Consider the following 14,878-nt stretch of genomic DNA (forward strand, 5'->3'; position numbering starts at 1 on the left):
ACTCATGTCCATTGAGTTGGTGACGCCATCCAACCATCTCATCCTCTGTCATCTCCTTCTCCTCCTGCCCTCAATCTTTCCCAGCATCAGGGTCTTTTTCAATGAGTTAGTTCTTCACATCAGGTAGCTAAAAAAAGTATTGGAGCTTCAGCTTCAGCATCAGTCCTTCCAATGAATATTCGGGACTGATTTCCTTTAGGACTGACAGGTTTGAGGGGATGGATAGGATCTGCTAATTTTGTCCTCAGACTCTGGAGTCCATATTCCCTTGGACCTCATTCACATTCATACTAACTGAGGAAATGTGCTTTTAGAGTCTGGTAAATGTGCTATAAAGGCCAGAACCTCAAGTCCTGGTTGTGTGACCTCAGGCAAATCATCTTTCCTCTTCTGGCCTTTGTTTCTCATTCATAAGAGGGGGTTAGTGCCCACCGGGCTTTGGAGAAAATATGTATAATGGCCTTATTTATGACCACATTTTTTTTTCACAGCACCATACAGCTTGTGGGATCTTAGTTCCCCAATAAGGGATTGAACCTGGGCCCCTGACAGTGAAAGCACCAAGTCCTAACCACTGGACCTCCAGGGAATTTCCCATGACCACATTTGATTAATCTAGTAATCCAGGCAGTGGAGTAGGGTGAGCAAGAGGCGGGGCTCTGGAATGACACAGTCCAGGACTAAATTTCCATGATGTCACATGATGGGCAAGTTACACAATCTCTCTGTGTCTCCCTTTGCTCCTCTGTCATCAGGAGTGATGACTTTCCCTCCTCACAGGGTTGTGGTGAAGGTTAAATGAGATAACACTTTCACCTGGGGCAGTGCTTGGCCTGAGCAAGTAAACATCAGTTGTTATCAGCCCCTTCTAGATCTCACAATCACAGGCTCATGACACTTTGTGTCTACCTTCAAGTATGTGTATTATTATAGTGGTGGATAATGAGCAGGGGGCCTCCTTTGTATCCCAGGCCCCTTCCCTGTCTGCCACCTTGAGAAGCACTGGGTCCCAATATACCCTCCTCAGTGGACCTGCACCCTCCTGTCTCCCCCTGTCTCAGAGACTGACGGAAGGGACAGAGCCACCATCTCATCCCAGGGCCAGGGGCCACAGGACTGGACATTTCTGATAGAGTGGGGGCCTGAGAAGGAGGAAGGAAGGGAGTGGAGAGGATATGTGTTTCCCCATCTGCTGCTGCTGCTGCTGCTAAGTCGCTTCAGTCGTGTCCGACTCTGTGTGACCCCATAGACTAGACGGCAGCCCACCAGGCTTCCCCATCCCTGGGATTCTCCAGGCAAGAACACTGGAGTGGGTTGCCATTTCCTTCTCCAATGCATGAAAGTGAAAAGTGAAAGTGAAGTCACTCATTCATGTCCGACTCTTCGCGACCCCATGGACTGCAGCCCACCAGGCTCCTCCATCCATGGGATTTTCTAGGCAAAAGTACTGGAGTGGGGTGCCATGGCCTTCTCCGTTCCCCATCTAGTGGTTTCCTGTTATTGATGTGACAAATTTACAACAAACTCAGTGGCTTAAAACAACACAAATGTATTATCTTTCAGTTCTGGAGGTCAGAAGTCTCACAAGGTGTCCTCAGGGCTGCATTCCTTCTGGGCCTTCTGGGGGCTCTCGGTGAGAAACCATTCCCCTGCCTTTTCAAACTTCTAGAGGCAGCCTGCAGTCCTTGGCCCCTTTCTTCCATCTTCAAAGCCAGCAATAACCAGTCTAGTCTTTCTCACATCAAATCACTCTCTTTCTTGCCTTCTTCTTTCACTTATAAGGACCCTCATGATTACACTGGGCTCACCCAGATAATCCAGGATGATCTCATTTCAAAATACTTAAATTTAATCACATCCACAAAGTCTCTGTTGCCATGTAAGGTGACATATTCCAGGTCCTGTGGTTTGGGACATGGACATCTTTTGAGGGGGCATTATTCTGCCTTATCAAATACCCCTTCCTTCACCAGACCTCTCTGGTGACTGCCAGTGTCCCCACACTGGAGCCACAGAGGTGGACCAATGGGGTTTACCATTGAAGGAGACAAGGTGCCCACCCCGTGGGGGAGAAGAGCATGTCAACAATTATTTAAGACTGAGTGATTCTTGTAATAATAAAAATAACAATACCATCACCATTAACCTCACAGCTACTCTGTACCAGATGTTAGTGGATCACATTACATGAATCATGCTTTTCTCACACCAACTGCATGATGTAAATTCAACTTTTATCACCACTATACAGATGGGCAAACTGAGGCTCTGAGTGCTTTCCATGTTCTCATCAGCCCTGAGTACAGTCCTTTGCCTTCCTGATCTTCCTCTCTCTCTTTCTCCTCATTACGAGGCCCAGTATCTTGATCTCACAGTGGCCTCTCTCTCTCTGTCCTGATTCTCTCGGCCCTCAGCCTGGCTGTTACTGGACCACCTCCTATAACCTCCCCAATTCCCATTCTGGATGTCTGTGATGCAGGGTGAGTCCAGGTCCAAACCTGAGGATGCTGCTAAGTTAAATCAGCCTTTTTTTTTCATTCATGGAAGCTTGCCTGAAGCCTTGGCCCCACAGGAGGTCTTGGCATCACCAGGCACAGCTCAGCCACCAACTGTCCACATTACAGAGATACCTGCCTTTGCCAGCAGGCGCGTCTCATCTCCAAGACTGGGAAAGTGTCTGAGAACACAGAGGAGGAACAGAGGCAGAAACATTCACACCTGAGAAGGTCACAGGCCTCTGGGTGTGTGAGCCCCAGGCCTGGGTGTCCCTTGGAGCCTCCTTCTCTGTGAATGGACAGCTGGGGGCAGCCTAAGGTCAGCTCTGCCTCTTGCTCCTGGGGGACCCTGGAAGACTCTGGTTTAAGCTCAGGGTCTTTTGCAGATGGCCATCCCAATTTGGAGGGGGCAGCATGGATTTGATTCCCGGTCAAGTAAATAGATCTCACATGCTGCAACGAAGATAGGAAATCAAGCATGCTGCGACTAAGATCCGGCACAGCCAAATAAATAAATATAAAAAAAATTAAAAATGAAAAAAATCATACAGTAAAATTGACCTTGGGAGTTCTGTGAGTTTTAACATGTGTGGATTCATGTAACTACCACCACATTCAGGATACATGACTGTCCTATCACCCTACAGAACTTCCTTGTGCTGTCCCTTCATAGCCACACCTTCCCACACAAATATGACTGATATTTTAAAAAGGTGTGTCTATGTGTCTATAACCCTTTGCCAATACTACACTGTCTTGATTATTGTAACTTTATAGTAATTCTTAAAAGCCATGTTGGGGCTTCCCAAGTGACGCTATGGTAAAGAATCTGCCTGCCAATGTGGGAGACAGTAAAAGACATGGGTTTGATCCCTGGGTTGGGAAGAGCCCCTGAAGGAGAGCATGGCAATCCACTCCAGTATTCTTGCCTGGGAAATCCCATGGACAGAGGAGCCTGGCAGGCTGCAGTCCATAGGGTCCCATAGAGTTGGACATAACTGAAGCAACTTTGCACGAAAAACCATGTTAGTCCTCCAATTTTGTTCCTCCTTTTCAAAATTATTTTGACAATTGTAGTTCTTTGTTTTTTAACATCTATTTTATTCTCTATTTTTTTTAATTAAAAAAAGTCTTTTGGCCACGACACACAGCTTATGCAATCTTAGTTCTCCAAACAGGGATTGAACCCTAGGCCCTTGGCAGTGAAAGCACAGAGTCCTAACCACTGAAAAGCCAAGGAATGTCATCCACATACATTTTAGAACCAATTATTCTGTATTAAAAAAATTCCTGCTGAGATTTTGAATGGAATTGCATTAAATCTAAAGATCAACTCGGGGAAAACTGACATCCTAACTACATTGAAACTGTCAGTCCATAAACACTACATTTGTTTGTTTAGGCCTTCTATTTCTTTCATCAGCTTCTTGTAGTTTTCAACATCCACAGATCCTGTACATGTTTTGCTAGATTTTTTGAGGAGCTGTTGTAAAAGAGTATTGTGTGTGTCTGTTTAAATTTTGGTTTTGTCTCTTGATAGTATATAGAAATAAGCTTGATTTTTGTGTGTTGAGCACTATTTTCTCATCCCCATTCTGCCATTGAACCCATGCACTGAGATTTTTATTTGGCTATCATATTTTTCACTTCTAAAATTTCCATTTATTTCTTGAACTATTCTCTCTCTGTGCCAAGATTCCTGTTTCTCCATTTGTTTAAAAAATGTTCATGATTAATTTGTTGAAGCATTAAAAATATAGGTGCTTTAAGGACTTCCCTGGTGGACCAGTGGTTCATAATCCAATTTTCAAAGCAGTGGAGGCAGGTTTGGTTCCTGGTCCAGGAACTAAGGTCCCATATGCCTCGGGGCCAACTAAGCCCACACACCACAACTAGAGAAAGCCTGTGTGCCACAACCAAGACCGAGCACAGCTAAAGCACAAAAACAAACAAACAAAAAAGATGATATCAGGGTTTCCCTGGTGGCTTAGTGGTAAAGAATCCGACTGCCAAGGCAGGGGACACAGGTTTGATCCCTGGTCCAGGAAGATCCCACATGCCAAGGGACGACTAAGCCTGTGTGCAAAAACTACTGAGTCAGCGCTCTAAGGCCAGTGAGCTGCGACTACTGAAGCAGGTGCCTATCGCCGGTGCTCCACAAGAGAAACCACTTCAGTGAGAAACCTGTGCACCACAACTAGAGAGTAGCCCCGATCTCTGCAACTGGAGAACACCCACGAGGAGCAATAAAGACCAGCACAGCCATAAATAAATACATCTTTAAAATTAGACGATGTCAGATAATACTTAGCATCTTAGTCTTTTCTACATTGGTGTCAGTTGATTGTCTTTCCCATGTAAGCTCAGATTTTCCTGGTTTTTCACATTTTGAGCAATTTTTTTTCACTTAAAAATTTAATACAATTTTAGAAGTTACTTTTCATTTACAGTTATTATAGAATATTGGTTATATAATACATTAAGCCTATCTTGCACCCTATAGTTTGCACTTCCAATGCCTCTACCCCTATATTGCCCCTCCCACCACTGGTATGCAGTAGTTTGTTCTCTATATATGTGAGTCTGCTTTTTTGTTTTATTCACTAGTTTGCTGTATTTTTTAGATTCTACATCTAAGTGATATCATACAATATTTGTCTTTCTCTGACATTTCACTTAGCATAATACCATCCAAATCCCTCCAGGTTGCTGCATTCTTTTTTATGGCTATTATTCTCTTGTATGTATCTATCATGCATCTTTATCCATTCATCTCTTTGGGTACACTTTGGCTGTTTCCGTGTCTTCACAACTATACATAATGCTGCTATGAACATTGGGGCACATGTATCTTTCCCAATTAGTGTTTTTGTTTCTTTTGGATATATATACCCATGAGTGGGATTCCTGGGCCACATGGTAGTTCTGTTTTTATTTTCTTGAGTATTTCTGATCAATTTTGAATCATACGTTGGACATTTTGAATATTAGGTTCTGAGGCTTGTGCTTGCTGCTGCTGCTGCTGCTAAGTCGCTTCAGTCGTGTCCGACTCTGTGCAACCCCATAGACGGCAGCCCACCAGGCTCCCCCGTCCCTGGGATTCTCCAGGCAAGAACACTGGAGTGGGTTGCCATTTCCTTCTCCAATGCAGGAAAGTGAAAAGTGAAAGTGACGTCACTCAGTCGTGTCCGACTCCTCGAGACCCCATGGACTGCAGCCCACCAGGCTCCTCCATCCATGGGATTTTCCAGGCAAGAGTACTGGAGTGGGGTACCATTGCTTAGCCATGTCTGATTCTTTGCAACCCCATGGACTGTAGCCTGCCTGGCTCCTCTGTCTATGGGGATTCTCCAGGCAAGAACATTGGAGTGGGTTGCCATGCCCTCCTCCCAGGAATCTTCCCAACCCAGAGATTGAACCCAGATATCCTGCATTGCAGGTGGATTCTTCACTGTCTGAGCCACCAGGGAAGCCTAAGAATACTCGAGTGGGTAGCCTAACCCTTCTCCAGTAATCTTCCTGACCCAGGAATACAGCCGGGGTCTTCTTCTGCATTGCAGGTGGATTCTTTGCCAGCTGAGCTACCAGGGAATGTGTAAATTCTATGGAGTATATTGTACTTTGGTTTTAGCAGGCATTATATCTCACTTCACAGGGAGCCACCACAGCCCTTGTCCTAGTGGCAGGGCTGGGATAATGGAAAACAGTACACCAGAGTGGAAAGGGACAGTAGAAAGTGGGGCGAGTCTTGGAGGCGTTACTTGAGGCACCTGCGCCCTGGAAGAACTGGAGCTGATGACAGAGCACAGACATGGAAATCATCGGGGTTGGGGGCGGGGTGGTAATCCGTTGGGGGAGTTCGGCGGGGAAACCAGCTCACGCGGCGCAGGAGAGACTGGATGGGCGCTTTCCCGAAGGCCCTTGCGGTGCAGCGTGTGATCTGGGTGCCGAGCTCTGAAGCTCGTATCTTGACTTTTGCTTCTTTCTATTTGGCCGAGACTAAACAGGTAGGTCCACCGATATTTCCTGTCTGGAGTTTAAGTGTGCATGTGTTTCAGGGGGAGCCAGTGGGCTTTGGGCTGGTCAGGCGGTGCCATCTTTAACTTTTGAAGAGGAAGGCCCTCGAGGTCAGCCTCCATAGCTCTTGTGCTGGTGGCGGGAGAGTTAGGGCAGCGGGCCGCGGAGGTCAGGGAGTCAGATAAAGGTGGGGGTGAGTCCTGGGGTGCTACTGGAGGTATCTGGGTCCTGGAGGCGTTAGAACTGATGACAGAGCACAGAAACGGGAGTTATCCGTTGAGGGGCGGGTGGCAGTTGGGGGGGGGGTCATCCCTGCAGAGATGGGGAGGGGCGGGGAAACCAGCCCAAGCGGCACACGAGAAACATAGTGCGCATGCCCAGGGTTGCGTGGCTTCCCGTCGGCCATTGGCGTGCCGCGTGCATAACGTGGTCTGGGTGCCAAGCTGTTCGGGTCGCGTCTTAACGTCTGCGTTCCTTCTACCTGGCTGAGACTCACCAGGTAGCCACCGATATGTCCTGTCTGGAGTTTAAGTGTGAATGTGTTTCAGGGGGAGCCAGTGGGCTTTGGGCAGGTCAGGCGGTGCCATCTTTCACTTTTTGAAGAGAAAGGTCCTCGAGGTCAGCCGCCATAGCTCTTGTTCTGGTGGCGGGAGAGTTAGGGCAGCGGGCGGCAGAGGTTAGGGAGTCAGATGAAGGTGGGGGTGAGTCTTGGGGTGCTACTGAAGGTAATGGGTCCTGGGGGTGAGTCCTGGGGTGCTACTGGAGGTATCTGGGTTAGTCTTGGGGTGCTACTCGAGGTATCTGGGTCCTGGAGTCGTTAGAACTGACGACACAGCACAGAAACGGGAGTTACCTGTTGAGGGGAGTGGGGGTAGAGGGGTATCCATGCAGAGAGGGAAAGGGGCGCCCGGGCGTTAGACTGACGACAGAGAACAGAAAGGGAGTTATCCGCTGAGGGGAGGTGGCGGGGGGGGAGGGGGGGGAGGTCATCCTTGCAGAGAAGGGGAGGGGCGGGGAAACCAGCCCAAGCGGCGCACGAGAAACATAGTGCGCATGCCCAGGGTTGCGTGCCTTCCCGTCGGCCATTGGCGTGCCGCGTGCGTAACGTGGTCTGGCTGCCGAGCTGTTCGGGTCGCGTCTTAACGTCTGGGTTCCTGCTACCTGGCTGTAGGCTCACCAGGTAGAGCCACCGATATTTGCTGTCGGGTTATAAGTGTGCATGTGTTTCAGGGGGAGCCAGTGGGCTTTGGGCGGGTCAGGCGGTGCCATCTTTCACTTTTTGAAGAGAAAGGTCCTCGAGGTCAGCCGCCATAGCTCTTGTTGTGGTGGCGGGAGAGTTAGGGCAGCGGGCGGCAGAGGTTAGGGAGTCAGATGAAGGTGGGGGTGAGTCTTGGGGTGCTACTGGGAGTCAGATGAAGGTGGGGGTGAGTCTTGGGGTGCTACTGGAGGTATCTGGGTCCTGGAGGCATCTGGGTCCTGGAGGCGTTAGAACTGACGACACAGCACAGAAACGGGGGTTACCTGTTGAGGGGAGTGGGGGTAGAGGGGTATCCATGCAGAGAGGGGAAGGGGCGCCCGGGCGTTAGACTGACGATAGAGAACAGAAAGGGGGTTATCCGCTGAGGGGAGGTGGCGGGGGGGGGGGGGGAAGGTCATCCTTGCAGAGAAGGGGATGGGCGGGGAAACCAGCCCAAGCGGCGCACGAGAAACATAGTGCGCATGCCCAGGGTTGCGTGCCTTCCCGTCGGCCATTGGCGTGTCGCGTGCGTAACGTGGTCTGGCTGCCGAGCTGTTCGGGTCGTGTCTTAACGTCTGGGTTCCTGCTACCTGGCTCTAGGCTCACCAGGTAGAGCCACCGATATTTGCTGTCGGGTTATAAGTGTGCATGTGTTTCAGGAGGAGCCAGTGGGATTTGGGCGGGTCAGGCGGTGCCATCCTTCACTTTTTGAAGAGAAAGGTCCTCGAGGTCAGCCGCCATAGCTCTTGTTCTGGTGGCGGGAGAGTTAGGGCAGCGGGCGGCAGAGGTCAGGGAGTCAGATGAAGGTGGGGGTGAGTCTTGGGGTGCTACTGGAGGTATCTGGGTCCTGGAGGCGTTAGAACTGACGACACAGCACAGAAACAGAAGTTACCTGTTGAGGGGAGTGGGGGTAGAGGGGTATCCATGCAGAGAGGGGAAGGGGCGCCCGGGCGTTAGACTGACGACAGAGAACAGAAAGGGAGTTATCCGCTGAGGGGAGGTGGCGGGGGGGTGGGGGGAAGGTCATCCTTGCAGAGAAGGGGAGGGGCGGGGAAACCAGTCCAAGCGGCTCAGGAGAAACACACTGCGCATGCCCAGGGTTGCGTGCCTTCCCGTCGGCCATTGGCGTGTCGCGTGCGTAACGTGGTCTGGGTGCCGAGCTGTTCGGGTCTCATCTTAACGTCTGGGTTCTTTGTCCCTGGCTGAGACTCACCAGGTAGAGCCACCGATATTTCCTGTCTGGAGTTTAAGTGTGAATGTGTTTCAGGGGGAGCCAGTGGGCTTTGGGCGGGTCAGGCGGTGCCATCTTTCACTTTTGGAAGAGAAAGGTCCTCGAGGTCAGCCGCCATAGCTCTTGTTCTGGTGGCGGGAGAGTTAGGGCAGCGGGCGGCAGAGGTCAGGGAGTCAGATGAAGGTGGGGGTGAGTCTTGGGGTGCTACTGAAGGTAATGGGTCCTGGGGGTGAGTCCTGGGGTGCTACTGGAGGTTATCTGGGTTAGTCTTGGGGTGCTACTCGAGGTATCTGGGTCCTGGAGGCGTTAGAACTGACGACAGAGCACAGAAACGGGAGTTAGCCGCTGAGGGGAAGTGGCGGGGGGGGGGGTCATCCTTGCAAAGAAGGGGAGGGGCGGGGAAACCAGCCCAAGCGCCGCATGAGAAACATAGTGCGCATGCCCAGGGTTGCGTGCCTTCCCGTCGGCCATTGGCGTGCCGCGTGCGTAACGTGGTCTGGCTGCCGAGCTGTTCGGGTCGCGTCTTAACGTCTGGGTTCCTGCTACCTGGCTGTAGGCTCACCAGGTAGAGCCACCGATATTTGCTGTCGGGTTATAAGTGTGCATGTGTTTCAGGAGGAGCCAGTGGGCTTTGGGAGGGTCAGGCGGTGCCATCTTTCACTTTTTGAAGAGAAAGGTCCTCGAGGTCAGCCGCCATAGCTCTTGTTGTGGTGGCGGGAGAGTTAGGGCAGCGGGCGGCAGAGGTCAGGGAGTCAGATGAAGGTGGGGGTGAGTCTTGGGGTGCTACTGGGAGTCAGATGAAGGTGGGGGTGAGTCTTGGGGTGCTACTGGAGGTATCTGGGTCCTGGAGGCATCTGGGTCCTGGAGGCGTTAGAACTGACGACACAGCACAGAAACGGGGGTTACCTGTTGAGGGGAGTGGGGGTAGAGGGGTATCCATGCAGAGAGGGGAAGGGGCGCCCGGGCGTTAGACTGACGATAGAGAACAGAAAGGGGGTTATCCGCTGAGGGGAGGTGGCGGGGGGGGGGGGGGGAAGGTCATCCTTGCAGAGAAGGGGATGGGCGGGGAAACCAGCCCAAGCGGCGCACGAGAAACATAGTGCGCATGCCCAGGGTTGCGTGCCTTCCCGTCGGCCATTGGCGTGCCGCGTGCGTAACGTGGTCTGGGTGCCGAGCTGTTCGGGTCACGTCTTAACGTCTGGGTTCTTTGTCCCTGGCTGAGACTCACCAGGTAGAGCCACCGATATTTCCTGTCTGGAGTTTAAGTGTGAATGTGTTTCAGGGGGAGCCAGTGGGCTTGGGAGGGTCAGGCAGTGCCATCTTTCACTTTTTGAAGAGAAAGGTCCTCGAGGTCAGCCGCCATAGCTCTTGTTCTGGTGGCGGGAGAGTTAGGGCAGCGGGCGGCAGAGGTTAGGGAGTCAGATGAAGGTGGGGGTGAGTCTTGAGGTGCTACTGAAGGTAATGGGTCCTGGGGGTGAGTCCTGGGGTGCTACTGGAGGTATCTGGGTTAGTCTTGGGGTGCTACTCGAGGTATCTGGGTCCTGGAGTCGTTAGAACTGACGACAGAGCACAGAAACTAGAGTTATCCGCTGAGGGGAGGTGGCGGAGTTGGGGGTCATCCTTGCAGAGAAGGGGAGGGGCGGGGAAACCAGCCCAAGCGGCACACGAGAAACATAGTGCGCATGCCCAGGGTTGCGTGCCTTCCCGTCGGCCATTGGCGTGCCGCGTGCGTAACGTGGTCTGGGTGCCGAGCTGTTCGGGTCACGTCTTAACGTCTGGGTTCTTTGTCCCTGGCTGAGACTCACCAGGTAGAGCGACCGATATTTCCTGTCTGGAGTTGAAGTGTGAATGTGTTTCAGGGGGAGCCAGTGGGCTTTGGGCGGGTCAGGCGGTGCCATCTTTCACTTTTGGAAGAGAAAGGTCCTCGAGGTCAGCCGCCATAGCTCTTGTTCTGGTGGCGGGAGAGTTAGGGCAGCGGGCGGCAGAGGTCAGGGAGTCAGATGAAGGTGGGGGTGAGTCTTGGGGTGCTACTGAAGGTAATGGGTCCTGGGGGTGAGTCCTGGGGTGCTACTGGAGGTATCTGGGTTAGTCTTGGGGTGCTACTCGAGGTATCTGGGTCCTGGAGTCGTTAGAACTGACGACACAGCACAGAAACGGGAGTTACCTGTTGAGGGGAGTGGGGGTAGAGGGGTATCCATGCAGAGAGGGAAAGTGGCGCCCGGGCGTTAGACTGACGACAGAGCACAGAAACGGGAGTTAGCCGCTGAGGGGAGGTGGCGGGGGGGGGGGGGGTCATCCTTGCAAAGAAGGGGAGGGGCGGGGAAACCAGCCCAAGCGCCGCACGAGAAACATAGTGCGCATGCCCAGGGTTGCGTGCCTTCCCGTCGGCCATTGGCGTGCCGCGTGCGTAACGTGGTCTGGCTGCCGAGCTGTTCGGGTCGCGTCTTAACGTCTGGGTTCTTGCTACCTGGCTGTAGGCTCACCAGGTAGAGCCACCGATATTTGCTGTCGGGTTATAAGTGTGCATGTGTTTCAGGGGGAGCCAGTGGGCTTTGGGCGGGTCAGGCGGTGCCATCTTTCACTTTTTGAAGAGAAAGGTCCTCGAGGTCAGCCGCCATAGCTCTTGTTGTGGTGGCGGGAGAGTTAGGGCAGCGGGCGGCAGAGGTTAGGGAGTCAGATGAAGGTGGGGGTGAGTCTTGGGGTGCTACTGGGAGTCAGATGAAGGTGGGGGTGAGTCTTGGGGTGCTACTGGAGGTATCTGGGTCCTGGAGGCGTTAGAACTGACGACACAGCACAGAAACGGGGGTTACCTGTTGAGGGGAGTGGGGGTAGAGGGGTATCCATGCAGAGAGGGGAAGGGGCGCCCGGGCGTTAGACTGACGATAGAGAACAGAAAGGGGGTTATCCGCTGAGGGGAGGTGGCGGGGGGGGGGGGGAAAGGTCATCCTTGCAGAGAAGGGGATGGGCGGGGAAACCAGCCCAAGCGGCGCACGAGAAACATTGTGCGCATGCCCAGGGTTGCGTGCCTTCCCGTCGGCCATTGGCGTGCCGCGTGCGTAACGTGGTCTGGGTGCCGAGCTGTTCGGGTCACGTCTTAACGTCTGGGTTCTTTGTCCCTGGCTGAGACTCACCAGGTAGAGCCACCGATATTTCCTGTCTGGAGTTTAAGTGTGAATGTGTTTCAGGGGGAGCCAGTGGGCTTGGGAGGGTCAGGCAGTGCCATCTTTCACTTTTTGAAGAGAAAGGTCCTCGAGGTCAGCCGCCATAGCTCTTGTTCTGGTTGCGGGAGAGTTAGGGCAGCGGGCGGCAGAGGTCAGGGAGTCAGATGAAGGTGGGGGTGAGTCTTGGGGTGCTACTGAAGGTAATGGGTCCTGGGGGTGAGTCCTGGGGTGCTACTGGAGGTATCTGGGTTAGTCTTGGGGTGCTACTCGAGGTATATGGGTCCTGGAGGCGTTAGAACTGACGACAGAGCACAGAAACGGGAGTTAGCCGCTGAGGGGAGGTGGCGGGGGGGGGGCGGTCATCCTTGCAAAGAAGGGGAGGGGCGGGGAAACCAGCCCAAGCGCCGCACGAGAAACATAGTGCGCATGCCCAGGGTTGCGTGCCTTCCCGTCGGCCATTGGCGTGCCGCGTGCGTAACGTGGTCTGGCTGCTGAGCTGTTCGGGTCGCGTCTTAACGTCTGGGTTCCTGCTACCTGGCTGTAGGCTCACCAGGTAGAGCCACCGATATTTGCTGTCGGGTTATAAGTGTGCATGTGTTTCAGGGGGAGCCAGTGGGCTTTGGGCGGGTCAGGCGGTGCCATCTTTCACTTTTTGAAGAGAAAGGTCCTCGAGGTCAGCCGCCATAGCTCTTGCTGTGGTGGCGGGAGAGTTAGGGCAGCGGGCGGCAGAGGTCAGGGAGTCAGATGAAGGTGGGGGTGAGTCTTGGGGTGCTACTGGAGGTATCTGGGTCCTGGAGGCGTTAGAACTGACGACACAGCACAGAAACGGAAGTTACCTGTTGAGGGGAGTGGGGGTAGAGGGGTATCCATGCAGAGAGGGGAAGGGGCGCCCGGGCGTTAGACTGACGACAGAGAACAGAAAGGGAGTTATCCGCTGAGGGGAGGTGGCGGGGGGGTGGGGGGAAGGTCATCCTTGCAGAGAAGGGGAGGGGCGGGGAAACCAGCCCAAGCGGCTCAGGAGAAACACAGTGCGCATGCCCAGGGTTGCGTGCCTTCCCGTCGGCCATTGGCGTGCCGCGTGCGTAACGTGGTCTGGGTGCCGAGCTGTTCGGGTCACATCTTAACGTCTGGGTTCTTTGTCCCTGGCTGAGACTCACCAGGTAGAGCCACCGATATTTCCTGTCTGGAGTTTAAGTGTGAATGTGTTTCAGGGGGAGCCAGTGGGCTTTGGGCGGGTCAGGCGGTGCCATCTTTCACTTTCTGAAGACAAAGGTCCTCGAGGTCAGCCGCCATAGCTCTTGTTCTGGTGGCGGGAGAGTTAGGGCAGCGGGCGGCAGAGGTCAGGGAGTCAGATGAAGGTGGGGGTGAGTCTTGGGGTGCTACTGAAGGTAATGGGTCCTGGGGGTGAGTCCTGGGATGCTACTGGAGGTTATCTGGGTTAGTCTTGGGGTGCTACTCGAGGTATCTGGGTCCTGGAGGCGTTAGAACTGACGACAGAGCACAGAAACGGGAGTTAGCCGCTGAGGGGAGGTGGCGGGGGGGGGGGGGGTCATCCTTGCAAAGAAGGGGAGGGGCGGGGAAACCAGCCCAAGCGCCGCATGAGAAACATAGTGCGCATGCCCAGGGTTGCGTGCCTTCCCGTCGGCCATTGGCGTGCCGCGTGCGTAACGTGGTCTGGCTGCCGAGCTGTTCGGGTCGCGTCTTAACGTCTGGGTTCCTGCTACCTGGCTGTAGGCTCACCAGGTAGAGCCACCGATATTTGCTGTCGGGTTATAAGTGTGCATGTGTTTCAGGGGGAGCCAGTGGGCTTTGGGCGGGTCAGGCGGTGCCATCTTTCACTTTTTGAAGAGAAAGGTCCTCGAGGTCAGCCGCCATAGCTCTTGTTGTGGTGGCGGGAGAGTTAGGGCAGCGGGCGGCAGAGGTCAGGGAGTCAGATGAAGGTGGGGGTGAGTCTTGGGGTGCTACTGGGAGTCAGATGAAGGTGGGGGTGAGTCTTGGGGTGCTACTGGAGGTATCTGGGTCCTGGAGGCATCTGGTTCCTGGAGGCGTTAGAACTGACGACACAGCACAGAAACGGGGGTTACCTGTTGAGGGGAGTGGGGGTAGAGGGGTATCCATGCAGAGAGGGGAAGGGGCGCCCGGGCGTTAGACTGACGATAGAGAACAGAAAGGGGGTTATCCGCTGAGGGGAGGTGGCGGGGGGGGGGGGGGAAGGTCATCCTTGCAGAGAAGGGGATGGGCGGGGAAACCAGCCCAAGCGGCGCATGAGAAACATAGTGCGCATGCCCAGGGTTGCGTGCCTTCTCGTCGGCCATTGGCGTGCCGCGTGCGTAACGTGGTCTGGGTGCCGAGCTGTTCGGGTCACGTCTTAACGTCTGGGTTCTTTGTCCCTGGCTGAGACTCACCAGGTAGAGCCACCGATATTTCCTGTCTGGAGTTTAAGTGTGAATGTGTTTCAGGGGGAGCCAGTGGGCTTGGGAGGGTCAGGCGGTGCCATCTTTCACTTTTGGAAGAGAAAGGTCCTCGAGGTCAGCCGCCATAGCTCTTGTTCTGGTGGCGGGAGAGTTAGGGCAGCGGGCGGCAGAGGTTAGGGAGTCAGATGAAGGTGGGGGTGAGTCTTGAGGTGCTACTGAAGGTAATGGGTCCTGGGGGTGAGTCCTGGGGTGCTACTGGAGGTATCTGGGTTAGTCTTGGGGTGCTACTCGAGGTATCTGGGTCCTGGAGTCGTTAGAACTGA

The sequence above is a fragment of the Bubalus kerabau genome, chromosome X, assembly GCF_029407905.1.
Source record: "Bubalus kerabau isolate K-KA32 ecotype Philippines breed swamp buffalo chromosome X, PCC_UOA_SB_1v2, whole genome shotgun sequence".
In the NCBI taxonomy this organism is placed as follows: Eukaryota; Metazoa; Chordata; class Mammalia; order Artiodactyla; family Bovidae; genus Bubalus; species Bubalus kerabau.